Below are 13,495 nucleotides of genomic sequence, written 5' to 3'. Positions count from 1 at the left end.
AAATGTGAAAACAAATTACTGAAGGAGCCATGGTCCATCAGTAGAGTCTTTAAAAGCAGAGATTGGGGGTGCCTGGGTGTTTCAGTTGGCTAAGCGACTGACTCTTGATTTCAGATTTCAGCTTAGGTCATGATCTTAGGGTCCTGGAGCCCTAGGTCAGACTCTGCGCTCAGCAGGGAGTCTGCTTGAGTTTCTCTTCCTGTGCCCCTCCCCTTGCACTCTCTCTCTCAAAAAAATAAATCTTTAAAAAATATTAAAAATAAAAAAATAAAGAGACTGATCTAAAGTGGCCTAGATAGGGAAAATTCTGGCCAAGAGACTAGAGAGCCTGGATCTGGAATCCCTTTTTCTTCAGTAATGCCTATGGTTAGCACAGACACATGGCCATGAGATAGTAGGCATGAACGTGTAAACAACAGTAAGAAATCCAAATCACCTCCAAGTATTTCAGATGACTTTCAACATCACTATAATATTTTTTTAAAAATGCAAACTGGAACAAATTAATACTAATAGCAATCAATCAAATGCTCACTAAATAGGCAATTGCTAGAAGACTTACTATGTTGTTATTTTATTTAAACATCTGAACACTGGGCGCCTGGGTGGCGCAGTTGGTTAAGCAACTGCCTTCAGCTCAGGTCATGATCCTGGAGTCCCGGGATCGAGTCCCGCATCGGGCTCCCTGCTCAGCAGGGAGTCTGCGTCTTCCTCTGACCCTCTTCCCTCTCATGCTCTCTATCTCTCATTCTCTCCCTCTCAAATAAATAAATAAAATCTTAAAAAAAATAAACATCAGAACACTTTTAGAAAGTATTATTATTCCAACTTTCTATGTGATGATGTGATGAAACTGAGAATTTCCCGGAGGTTCTATAACCTCCCAAATTCAAGAGCTAGTAAGCAAGATCATTTCACTATAGTGAAACCACTTTTAACCAATTGGTAAGAAAACCAAGAATAAGAGAAATTATTAAAATGTTTCTTTTATTTTTAGTTTGAGAATTTCATTTTATTTTATTTTTTATTATGTTATGTTAATCACCATACATTACATCATTAGTTTTTGATGTAGTGTTCCATGATTCATTGTTTGTATATAACACCCAGTGCTCCATGCAGAACGTGCTCTCTTTAATACCCATCACCAGGCTAACCCATCCCCCCACGCCCCTCCCCTCTAAAACCCTCAGTTTGTTTCTCAGAGTCCATAGTCTCTCATGGTTCGTCTCCCCCTCTGATTCCCCCCCTTCATTTTTCCCTTCCTACTATCTTCTTTTTTTTTAATGTATTTTAAAATGTTATGAATCCATTTCAGCAAATCTGAGAAATGGGGAAGATAAAATAAATCACCCAATCCCAACCCAATGCTGCTGGCATTTCATCCTTCTATAATTTGTTCAATGTCTGATTATCTATTGGCCTTTCTATCACCCTGCCATTCTCTTCCATTTATCTACAGCATGGCAATAGCACCTCTTGTTTTGCTTATGTAATATATCCATGTACTGATCTTGGATTTTATAAAATCTTAAAAATTATGGATTTTTATAGCTTTATATTTTCACAGAATGAATATATTATGATTTTTTATTTTATTTTTTTAAAGATTTTATTTATTTGAAAGAGACCACATGAGCAGGAGAAGGAGGGGCAAAGGGAGAGGGAGAAGCAGACTCCCTGCTGAGCAAGGAGCCAGATGCCGGGCTTGATCCCAAGACCCTGAGATCATTACTTGAGCTGAAGGTGGACACTTAACCAACTAACCCACCAGGAACCCCAGATTATGATTTTTTTAAGATAATAACTTACTGCTGGGTTTTTAGGATATCCCAAGGTCTTCTGTTGTTGTTGAATCATAAACATACTTAGATAAAGATCATAATACATATAACTTCAATGAGATATCTGGGTAAATGAACATGAACTATTTTATACCTCTTGACCACATAGATACAGTTTCAAGAATGGGAGGGTATTATGCTGAGCGAAATAAGTCAATCAGAGAAAGACATGTATCATATGATTTCACTGATATGAGGAATTCTTAATCTCAGGAAACAAACCGAGGGTTGCTAAAATGGTGGGGGGGTGGGAGGGTTGGGGTGGCTGGATGATAGACATTGGGGAGGGTATGTGCTATGGTGAGCGCTGTGAATTGTGTAAGACTATTGAATCACAGATCTGTACCTCTGAAACAAGTAATACATTATATGTTTAAAAAAAAAAGAAGATAGCAGGAAGGAAAGAATGAAGGTGGGGGAATTCGGAGGGGGAGACGAACCATGAGAGACTATGGACTCTGAGAAACAAACTGAGGGTTTTAGAGGGGAGGGGGGTGGGGGGAGGGGCTAGCCCGGTGATGGGTATTAAAGAGGGCACATATTGAATGGAGCACTGGGTGTTATATGCAAACAATGAATCATGGAATACTAATCAAAATAATGTATGGTGATTAACATAACATAATAAAATTAAATTTAAAAAAGAAAGCCTCAAAAAAATACATACACACCTAAATGATTAAATTTGAGTCAATGTGGTTTGGTATTAGAAAAAGTAATTTTTGTTAAATAATTCCATTTATAATGGAAAACACTACTGCAAGCACTGCTTAAAAAGTTACTAGTCAGCTATTCAGAGTGTTTCCCTTGGCTATACTATGCCACCCCCCCAACCCCCCACACACACAGTTCCAGGAAAACCCCTTGTCTTTGGAAAAGAAAAGAGCCTTGGAGTAGAAATTTGCAACTATGTGTTACATAATATCATTGCATTTCTGAAGCTCTTGTACTTGTCAGATTCTATGTAAAGTCTAGAAGAAACAAGAGTTCTAATTGCAGAAAGGCTAAAAAGCTGGAAAACTATAATGGTTGTCTTTAAAATTAATGGCAAAAACAGAAAGAGCAATCCCTTCTAGAACATTTTGACAATTAACAAAACCAGGTGCAGAGTAAAATCTCCAAAAAGACCTTCTGACATTCTAAATGAATTGGTAAAGAAAATCATCTCTGAATTTTGGAGAAGGTACTTAATTGTGCCTTTGGCAATTTTCTTTTCAATTTGCTCTTCAATATTATCCTTAATATTTAGTTAATTTTCACTAGTTACAATGTAGACATTCTTTGTACTATGGACAGAGTAATGACCTAAATCTACTCTCTTTTTGACTTAACTTGATGGTTGTCAGCTATATCTATTTTTCAAGTGTAAACTCTGCTTTTTCCACAAGATCTTTTCATTTTTGCACTGGAATTAATTTTCCTTCCCTCTTCTCTGTTTCATTTTTAAAAGCTCTATCATAACACTTTTAAGTTTGTGTCTGTTTCCTTCACTAGATTATAATGTGCCCAGGGGCTGTGTCTGATTAAGCCTTGCCCCATAGCTGCAAGTAGTATCCCTGGTCCTGGCAGGCGCTTATTAAGTCAGTCTGGTCTTAGCACACATATGGCATAGACCACATGTCCATCAGTCACCTGGCAGTAGCCTAACAACCTTCTCAGCTGAGGTCAGTATTATATAATAATAATAGTTTAAATTTTCTTAATTATTTCCATTATACTTTATCATCTCCCCTTATCCACATAGTGCTTTCATGATTTAAGTAGATTTAAGTATCATTCGTCTAGTTTTACAGATGAACACGCAAAATCTCAAAAAACTTAAGTAACTTGGCCAAGTTTACTGTCAAGTAATTGCAAACCTGGGTCTTGCCCTCCAGTCTCAGCATTTCTGCTTATTTACAAGGACCACCTGCAAAGATTTAGCAAATGGACAATTTGAAGAAATCAGTGCTTGATAAATACTTGAAAAGTATATTCTCTAGTAGGAAATGTGAAAATGTGTTTACCCACATATTTATTTGGCCTCTATTACATATATGTATGTATGTGTGCACATGAGTGTGTGTGTGTATATGTATGTATTATACATGAAGCTAACTTAACCTTAGGAAAAAGATTTATTTCAAATTCTATACTAATATGGTTGATAATTGAAGTTTACCCATATTACAAAGTAAAAATGACAAGTCTTCAAAAAATGAATGCACAGAAGTGGTGAAAAGATTTGTCCTTTTCTGTAAGTGGACGTGGTCTCTAATGAATATCTGTAGAGGAGAAAAGCAAGTTTTTTTAAAATATCAAAGAGTCTTCAGCTTATGCAGCCAGTACACTTAGCCTGACTTATCCTTAAGAGGTCAGTTCGAGGAGAAGCAGAGGCCTGGAAATTGCTGACCCTGACACAGAGTCAATGACACAGCTAGTTCATACTATACAGATAAATGATAAATGGAGGGTGATCAGAAAAACTGCATCATTTAGTTTAGATTTGCTCAGTGATCCCCAGATAAGTACTTGTTTAATTTAAGGTAATGTCTACATTCTTTTTAATTCACACACACTTAAAACATACATGTAGGAAGACAGAGGTCTTGCTCTCAAAGTAAACTAAGAGGTAGAAGAAGAAATGGAAGAAGGAGGAGGAGGGGAGAAAAGAAAGAGGAGGAAGATGAGGAGAAGAAGGGGGAAGAAGGGAAGGAAGGAAGGAAGGGAGGAAGGAAGGAAGGAAGGGAGGAAGGAACAAAGGAAGGAAGGAAGGGAGGAAGGAACGAAGGAAGGAAGGAAGGGAGGAAGGAACAAAGGAAGGAAGGAAGGGAGGAAGGAACAAAGGAAGGAAGGAAGGGAGGAAGGAACATAGGAAGGAAGGAAGGGAGGAAGGAACAAAGGAAGGAAGGAAGGGAGGAAGGAACGAAGCAAGGAAGGAAGGGAGGAAGGAACGATGGAAGGAAGATAGGAAAGAAGGAAGGAAGAGAGGAAGGAAGGAAGGAAGGAAGACAGGAAGAAATGAAGGAAGGAAGGGAGGGAGGGAGGGAGGAAGGAAGGAAGGAAGGGAAGAAGGAAGGAAGGAAGGAAGATAGGAAGATAGGAAGGAAGGAAGGGAGGAAGGAAGGAAGGAAGATAGGAAAGAAGGAAGGAAGATAGGAAGAAAGGAAGGAAGGAAGATAGGAAGGAAGAGAGGAAGGAAGGTAGGAAGGGAGGAAGGAAGGAAGAAAGGAAGGAAGATAGGAAGAAAGGAAGGAAGGAAGGAAGATAGGAAGGAAGGAAGGAAGGGAGGGAGTGAGGGAGAAAAGGAGAGAAGAAAAGAGATTACTCAGATTCAATTCCATCACACTAATACCATTTTACTCCCAAACTACATGTGACACTATAACTGACAAGCCTCAGCAGTAGACTTGCTTTATTTAAATAATATCTAGTTGAACAAATTCTGTGCAGCCAAAAAATCTGAATCATATTGTAGTCTATCATAATATTATTCAACCAGTTTTTAGAAATTAAAAGCAAATTTTTACCTGGAGGTTTAAATTTTATCACATAAAGGACAAATAAAATAATGTAGTATTTTTAGACATAATGTAAAATTTTACATTGCTAATGATAATTACTCTCCTACATTAAAATTCATTCTTTTAGTACTTTAATGAAATAAGAAATGTTTTTGGGAAAGATTATCACATCTGTAAAGAGAAAGTCTAATTTTCTTGTAAGTTGTATTTCAATTTTTATTTTAAAAGACACTCATATGAGATTTCTATTTAATTTTTCAATGACATAAAACAGATTTCAATACCAAATTTCTTTCCAATGCCAAAAATAAACTTAAAAAGGGTTAAATGGAGGCTCAAAAAGTAAATTATAATGTTCAGAGATAGAAAGATCTCTTTCTCTGGGGGGAAAAAAACAATGCCTAATAGTTAAAAGTTGCAAGGAGGAAGATTCAAGTGTAATACAAGGTGGAATTTATAAATTATTAGAGGAGTCCAACAAAGAAATGAACCCCATGTGAAATAGTTGGTGTTGAGTCATTGTGAGTGCTTAAGCCCTGGCGTGGATGGTATGGCACTTTTTTTTTTCCCTATATAAGCAATATAGTACCACTCAAAATTATTTGCATATAATGCTTTCCTAAACAAAAATTAAATTAATAAAGAGTTTAAATCTCACGAAGACAAAACGTAAATTATTATGGAACTGGGAGCTGACACAGTGTAACGTTGCCAACTTTGGTGCTTTAATTTCCTTTTTAACAAATACCCAGCTGTAGCTGAAGACCTAATGAGGTATTGGAAGTAACCTCTTTGGATTTCACCAGCCTGGAAAGACACTGTTTTGTAATCATGGAACCTAAAGCACAGAATTAAGTTTGAAGTGCATTCAAAGGTCATTCGATCTCTGTATATACCAGTTACACATAGATGAGTAAGAAACAATGACTATGTTTCACAGGAATAAAAAGACTGAACTCAATTTCCTCTCCTAAATATTTTATCATACAAGCATGTAATAAAATGATCCACAAAGCCAGCACATGTTATTGAAAGCTCTTGCTGGTGCCATATTTATCTAACTTGAAATCCCAGAGAACATTGCTCTGCAAAAATTTGCACCTCCTAATTCAATCCCTCCTGTTCACAGAACAGCTTCATTATTGTTGCCTCCAAACAGTGAGAAAATACTTTTCTTAAAGAAATTGTTAGGAAAAAATGTGCTTTGATACCCTAGTGTAGTTGTAGGAACAACTACAGTCCTAGTATTAGCAATATTCTTTTTTTAAAACTTTTTTCATTTAAATCGAATTAATTAACATAGAATGTATTATTGGTTTCAGAGGTCAGGCCTGTGATTCATCAGTGTACATAATACCCAGTGCTCATTATTACATCACATGCTCTCCTTAATGTCCATCACCCCATTACCCCATCCCCCCTACCCGTCTCTCCCCCAGCAACCCTCAGCTTGTTTCCTATGATTAAGAGTCTGTTAGGGTTTGTCTCCCTCTCTGGTTTCATCTTGTTTTATTTTTTCCTCTCTTCCCCTATGATCCTCTGTTTTGTTTCTTAAATTCCACATATCAGCAAGATCATATGATAATTATCCTTCTCTGACTAACTTATTTTGCTCAACATAATACAGTCTAGTTCCATCCACGTCATTGTAAATGGCAAGATTTCATTTTTTGATGGCTGCATAATATTCTATTGTATATATATAGCACATCTTCTTTATCCATTCATCTGTGGATGGACATCTGGGCTCTTTCCATAGTTTGGCTATTGTGGACATTGCTGCTATAAACATTGTGTTATTTACCCCAAAGATACTAATGTAGTGATCAGAAGGGGCACCTGCACTCCAGTATTAGCAATATTCTGAGTTGATTACAGCAATATTTATTAATCTCTGAAAATATTGGCAAGGTACACTCTACACTAGAGTCTGAAAGGAGCCTTTTAAAAACATCTTCAGAAAAAAAATTTTACTATGAGACTTAAAACGTTCTCAGTTCTCCTGGTGACGGGTATTAAAGAGGGCACAGTCTGTGTGGAGCACTGGGTGTTATGCACAAACAATGACTCATGGAACACTACATCAAAAACTAATGATGTAATGTATGGTGATTAACATAATAAAAAATTTAAAGTAAAAAAATCATTAAAAAATAAAAAGAAACATTCTCAGTTCTGCCTATGTGCTTGTGAAACATAAACAAACTATTTTCAGCAGCAAAACAGAAGTAATTTCCTTTTCTTTGTATGGCTTAGAATCTCTCCTTCATTCTGAAATGGTTATTATTATGACAGAAGATATTTTTACAACACAAACGTATACTTAAAGGCCACTCTCTTACTTGAAAACACTACTGAACATTAGCTGATACATGGAAATTACTGTAAGTCACATATTTATAGACATTATTGACTAAATAGTAAAGTACACTAGACTTCAACATGACATTCCTGATGCATACTGATGAAGTGAGTGTGTCTTTTTTCTTTAATGTTATCGATACAATTATTCCTTTGAAATCATTTCATATTTTTTCTATAAGAATGTTTTTAATATTATAGAACATTTGAAAAAATAAGCTGGCGGTCTTTGAAAAATTATTTCATGGCATTAAATTATTAAAAAATAGTCCAAAAAATCTGTGGGATGAATTTTCTCCCTAGAACTTGATACTTGTCCATTATTATTATTTTTTTTAAGATTTTGTTTATTTATTTGACAGAGAGAAACACAACCAGAGAGGGAACAGAAGCAGGGGGAGTGGGAGAGGGAGAAGCAGGCTTCCCGCCGAGCAAGGAGCCCCATGTGGGACTCGATCCCAGGACCCTGGGATCATGACCTGAGCCGAAAGCAAACGCTTAATGACTGAGCCACCCAGGCGCCCACTTGTACATTATTATTGCATATGACCACATAGAGGAAATGGAAAGAGAGTGAAGTCTTAAACACTAAGCCATTGTTCGGAGTGTTTGCTTGTTTGTTCTAAACTGTCACTTGAGTGAATGTATGTGAATGCTTTTGTTTTCTTGCCTGACATATTGCTCTACAATTTTAATGACATTGTAGTCAGCTACTGTAGCCTGTATCATTTGATCGTTTTTAATTTGTAGGGATTTTCTCTGTAATCCTGCCCATGGTCATTTTTGTGTGACTGTTCTATGTATTCTTGTGTGTGTGTGTGTGTGCGTGTGTAATTCTACTAATTATATATTCTTATATTTTTATATTGGAATTATTATTAGATCTCTCTCCCTCTCACTTTCTACTTCTCTAGTAGGTGAAACTTATACATTTTCTTTATATCTCTTAACAGCACTACTAATATTTTTTTTCTGTCTTTATCTAGCAGTTCCTGAGAAAAGTGTGCAATTCTGCTCTATGCCTATAGATTTGACCATTTCTCTTTAAATCCATCACCTATTGCTTTACATGTTTGCAACTTGCTTGTTTATATGTTTTCATGTGTCTTGGTGCAAAGTTTGTCATAGAGTTTTTATTGGATTATTTCTCTCAAATTTAAGCTGTGATATTGTTTATTAATACTTTTGTTATTTAATTCATTTAGTGCAATTTTATCTAAAATTAACATTGCTATATAAGTTCAATTTTGACCAGTATTTTCCTTGGGTATATTTTCCTCATACTTCATATATATAATCTTACTGATATTGCCTCAGTCATTTCCGAAAGCAGAAAAGAGGCAACTTCTTTAAAAATAGCTTAATGATCTCTGTCCTTCAATCACTGGGCTTAATCTGCTTGTATTTATTGATATAAATGACATATATGAATTTATTTATACACTCTTATTTTGTGTTACTTATTTAGCAAACTTTTTATATTATTTTATTTTCCCTGCTTATCTTTAAGTTGAAGATTCAAAGTATTCTTTTTTTTCTGAATTTAAGAAGTAATATAATTAGCTTCTATGATTTTGATGATTGTCCCTATAGCTCTACTTATAGATAGATTGGTCCTGGAGATGTACATACTTATTTCTATATTTTTCTTAAAAAAAAAAACAAAAAAGAATTGAAATCTCTATCCTGCTACCAATCAAAATAAAGACATTATCTGGCCTGCCCACCCTTGAAACTGCATTCCTACATCTTTAGTATTATCTAAAATTTTAGTTACAGCTATTATTAGCACAAAATTTTTGGCTTTTATTCATCAAGAGTTCATTGGAATTACTGACAAAGTTTACACCTTATCATCGATCTGTATTACTTTCCGCACCAACTCCTCTTCTTTCTGGGTTTATTTCTTACTAAAATTTCTCATATAGTGGGATTTTTAGTAGTTACACAGAGGTAAGTTTATTTTTTAAAACTTTCTTTATGTCTAAAAGTTTTGTTTATTAGAGCTTATTCTGACACCACTTCTCTGACATCAACTGGATGTCCTACACTCCAATTCAATTCTGACCCTGACTATCCAAAGTTAGTGAGGAACACCTAAGCTAGGGGAAAAGTCCCCCACAATACTAACCCCACGTCAGGTCCCAGCTGCAAATTTGGGGGCCTACCCACACTCTGGACAACTAGCTATACATTTCGCATGATCTGCTCAGCCTTCATAGTTCTTTAGAATGACTTTTCTAAAAGTCATTTCAGTGAGTCTGAAACTTCTGTGTTTATGGGTAGCATTTTAAAATAAAAGATACAATTCAGGAATAACCAAATGAGAGAGAAACCGAGGGCAAGGTCTGGCAGATCCCAGATATAGATTTTCTATGCCTTCTACCCCATGGGACCAGACTGAGTCACCCTCCTGGCAAATCAACGTGCTCACCAACTAGGATACTCTTTAAGCTCTGGGTGTCCAGAATTTGGGGTCTTGTTATGTAATTGGCCAAATGATTGAGTTCAGTCTCCAGACCCTCTTCTATCCTCTGAAGTCAGGTGTTGGGACTGAAAGTCCCAGTCTTCCAATCGCATGTAATGTAGCCTTTCTGGAGTGGTTAACTTCTCCCTTGAAACTGTCTAAACATTCACCATGAGTCATCTGATCAGCATAAATCCAGGTGTGCTGGAAAGGGGCTCTTAAGAATAATAGAAGACATTTCTATCACTCAGAAAATTCCAGAGATTATTGAATCTCTGTAACGAAAACTGAGGACAAAGACCAGATATTCTTCTTTTTAAGATTTTATTCATTTATTACAGAGAGAGAGTGAGAGAGATCACCTATGGGGAGAAGAGGGAGAAGCAGGCTCCCCACTAAGCAAGGAGCCTGACACAGGACTCGATCCCAGGACTCTGAGATCATGACCTGAGCTGAAGGCAAACACTTAACCAACTGAGCCACCCAGGCACCCACGACAAGATATATTCTATACTATACCACAGACCTCATTTTTAAAAAATAGTTTAGCTATATATAGAAATCTAATTTGACCTACATTTTCTTTCAGACCTTTGGAGGTATTGCATAATTAACTTTTTTTGCATAATTAACTTCTATCAAGTTTTGCTGTATTTGAGAGTCATTCACCAATTTAATATAATTGTCCCTTTGTAAATAAGTCTTCAATCTGGTAATTTTAGTGAATTTTTTTAACAACAATATTTTTATATTTTTGTACTAGCCATTGTTCTAAGTGCTTTGCAAATGTTAATTCAGTATTTAATTCTCCTAAGAATTCTGTGAGCAGGTACTCTTAGTATCCCAACATTCAAATGACTGAACGGAGTTAAAGAGATGTTAAGGAATTACCCACTAAGTCATTAGTGGACTGAAACTTGAGTACAAGTAGTCTGGCTTCAGAGTCCATACAACTAATATTTATTTCCCAATCATATGCATACTCAATGTGTTTTAATCAAAAACAATCTCAAACATTTTTTATGTACAAGAATGAGGTGGATAAATACATATTAATATGTCTTAATATAATTATCTTCAAGCAGGAAATGAAACAATGTGTGGTGTTAAGTAAACTCTTATTATGCTTTCATGAAGTTTGCTTTTTGATATGCCAGTCTAGTTTTTGACAAATTTCTTATCTCCAATAATGAAAAATATTGCCCTTTTGTCTACTTAGTCAAAGCTGTCAGTCAGATCACTATCAGTGTGCATTAGTGCATATTAAGAAATAATATCCATTTATAGTGAAAGTGCACTTTTCATTTTATTTAAATAAAGCTGGAGATTTCTCTAAAATTCCATAAATTTAAATATAAATATTATAACTTGAAGTTAATTTTTATTAGTTGAATAAACTGATTTAATAAGCTTTTGGAGGATCGTAATTTCCAAAGTTCCCTCAGCTGATAAATTTTGACTGGTTGTCAACAGGGTATAATTCAGGAAATTCATGGTAATTTTCGCTTAATTCTGGCTGACAATGCTCACTAAGAGAGCAAACCAGTTTTAACTTGTTTCTTCAAGAGGCACCACCACTCTACTATCTACCATCATTATTGCAAACATTTACTGTATATATACTATGGGGAATACTCTGGAAGTTCCTGAAACAAATTTTTTTGAGCATTCGGTTCTGTAAATACTTAATTTTTTTTGAAGATAAAAATATTCATATTCAAAAGTGACCACTCATGGCATAAAATAACTTCTAAAAAGTTACAAGATACAAAAGATACAAAAAATAAGGATCTCAGACATTCTGAAACCTGTTGTCAAGGTGACTTGGGATGACTAAGAAGAGCTTTGACTAGACATTGCAGTTAAGCTGTGCCTTGAAGTATTTAGAAAAGAGAAAATATATGAAACACTGTTCAAAATAGGATAAGCTAACAAGACGATAATGTATAGAAAATAATAGAAATCTATTTGACTATGAGTATAAGAGCTTTGGGGGGAGATGAACACAACAGTGGATCATATAGTTGGAAATGACTCAGGCTACAATTTGAAAGGTTAGGAGGACTTTGCCAAGGAGACTGGATTTATTTTCTTGAAGTACTAGGAAGCCTTGAAAGTTGAGGAAATGCTGATAAGTGTGAGAAAATATATCAGGAAGGCCCATTCATTTAGAATGACAAAGTAAGTAAGAATTAGAAGAGACTGTAAACCAAAGAGCCCAATAAGAGAGTACCAAAATTATCAAGACAGTGCTACCAGTAGGGAATAATTCAGAACGGAGGGGATTAAATGTTCACTCATACTTCAGTGTCATTGTGTTTCTTTTTTTTTTTTTAAGATTTTGTTTATTTATTTGAGAGAGAGAATGAGAGAGAGAGAGTACATGAGAAGGGGGAAGGTCAGGGAGAAGCAGACTCCCCGCTGAGCAGGGAGTCCGATGCGGGACTCGATCCCGGGACTCCGGGATCATGACCTGAGCTGAAGACAGTCGCTTAACCAACTGAGCCACCCAGGCGCCCCTGTGTTTCTTATTAGTATAACCCTTTACCATGCTGTCTGTCCTCAAGAAAAAATGAGCTCCTTAAGTGCAAAGAACATGTCTTATTAATACCTGTGTATCCACTGTCCAAAGATGTGTCTAACAGATTTAAGTCACGCAACAATATTTTGTTGAAATACAAGGAGCTGAGAAAGCCACCCAAAACTTTGTGAAGCCAAGGCCAAAAGACGTTGAAGAGGCAAACTGAGTGAATTATAAGGCCTTCCACACTAGACAACCTGCAAATGGAATCAGCAAACACAAACTATGAAGCAATAATAATGTCAGCATAATTATACAGAGAAGCAGAGATTGGTAGATATTCTCTTCAGGGAAAATACAATACACTACTTTCCAATTTCTTTCTATAACTTTCTGTGTGATACCCTGTGGGATCATTCAATGTTGCTAAACATACATATCCTATTCACATCAATTTTGAAGAATAATGTATGCCATGTTATTCGTTAAACTTTCTAGTTTTCTAAGTTAGAGCCCTATTCTTTTTTTCAATTCCAAAAGGTTACTTGGCTTTCTAAATTATTTCAGAAAAAGTGCCCAAACGAATACATAATTCAAAATGGGATGTTGCCATGACAAGTCCTTGGCTGGGGAATCATCACTTAAATTATACAATGATGTTTCCATCCTCGTTTCCCAGTAAAGGTTGGTGATGATGGCTTATTTGACTTTCCCATTCTTTCTGTTCTTTAAATTCTTCTTTGCTTCTAAGATCATTTAGTGTTAGGAATTTACCCAAAGTAAGTAAAAGCAGTGTGTC

The sequence above is a fragment of the Eumetopias jubatus genome, unplaced genomic scaffold (genome assembly GCF_037043125.1).
Source record: "Eumetopias jubatus isolate StellerSeaLion01/CBP00866 unplaced genomic scaffold, mEumJub1_p1.0 scaffold_6, whole genome shotgun sequence".
Lineage (NCBI taxonomy): Eukaryota > Metazoa > Chordata > Mammalia > Carnivora > Otariidae > Eumetopias > Eumetopias jubatus.
The sequence above is the reverse complement of the archived record's forward strand: the minus strand, read 5'-3'. Positions refer to the sequence as shown.